This window comes from Elephantulus edwardii, unplaced genomic scaffold (assembly GCF_000299155.1).
Source record: "Elephantulus edwardii isolate Elephantulus edwardi_28Jun2011 unplaced genomic scaffold, EleEdw1.0 scaffold00423, whole genome shotgun sequence".
NCBI classification, from domain to species: domain Eukaryota; kingdom Metazoa; phylum Chordata; class Mammalia; order Macroscelidea; family Macroscelididae; genus Elephantulus; species Elephantulus edwardii.
Window position 1 is genome coordinate 1,032,197 of NW_006400173.1, and position 1,147 is coordinate 1,033,343.

Here is a 1,147-nt window from a genome sequence, read left to right on the forward strand (position 1 = left end):
TCCCCTCAACCCCCAGAGTATGTTTTTTAAAAATAGTTTATGTAGATGTTCATTGACATTAAAAATAAATAAATAAATAAATAAATAAATAAAAATAGTTTAAAAATAATGTAAGTCTATATAATTTGAGTGATTTTAGAAATTAGTCCTTTCGTAGAAATGGTATGGTATTCATGGAAAATGCTATAGAATAAAACACAGAGAAACAAATACTGAGCTGGGTATTCAGAGATTTAGAAGTTTGCAAAAAATCTGCTAAAATATTCATCATGTGGTTAAACATTCTTGATAATTAAAATAGACTTACGTTTCCATCCTCATTTTGGTATTCAGTTGTTGTAGCAAATAAATTCCTTTGAGCCTCTGTTTTCTCATTTGTACAGTGGGAAATAACTTTAGAAACTATCTATTAGGGATGTTGTGAGGCACAAATACAATAAAAAGTACAGAAATCTTGGCATGATGTTTGACATTATAATGCCTAATAACTGTTGTTGTTAAAGGCTGTTGAGTCAAGACTCATAGAGACCCTATGAACAACCAATCTGAATACTGCCCCATTCCAGCCTAAAACCACTAGCACTTATTAATGATGTTGTTGTAAGGTGCCCTGGAGCGAACTACAATTCACAGTGACCCTTATGAAAAACAAATCGAAATCTTGTCCTATCCTGCACGATCCTCATGACCCCTATGATACTCAAGCCAATTGCTGTTATCATTAATGTTGACAGAATATTTTAATCTGCTAGGTATTGGTTTCCTAATAATAAAGTGAGATAATTGATTTATTGCCAAAAGTGCCTCAAAGCCCTAATTAAATGAGAAAAATATAATTCCTTCCTTTCATTTAGATGTTGTTGTTGTTATGTGCCATCGAGTTGCCTGCAACTCATAGTAACCCTGTGTACAAGAGCCCTAAAACCTGCTCTATCCTGTGCCAATCTTACTGTCTCGACATACCTACCCGCCATGACCCCAGTCATTGAATCGATCCATCTCATCAAGGGTCTTCCTATCTTGGGCTGGCACTCCACGCTCCCAAGCATGATGTCCCTCTCCAAGGACTGGTCCTGCCTTGCACATATCCAAAGTATACCGTGTTGTTGTTGTTGTTGTGTGCTGTCGAGTCACTTGCGACTTAAAG

General features: G+C 36.1%; 1 pseudogene; it reads right to left on the reverse strand.

Moving 5' to 3' along the window:
* The window catches only part of LOC102847194, a 48,576-nt pseudogene extending 47,602 nt beyond the window's left edge, over positions 1 to 974 (reverse strand).
* Positions 975 to 1,147: the final 173 nt, after the last annotated feature.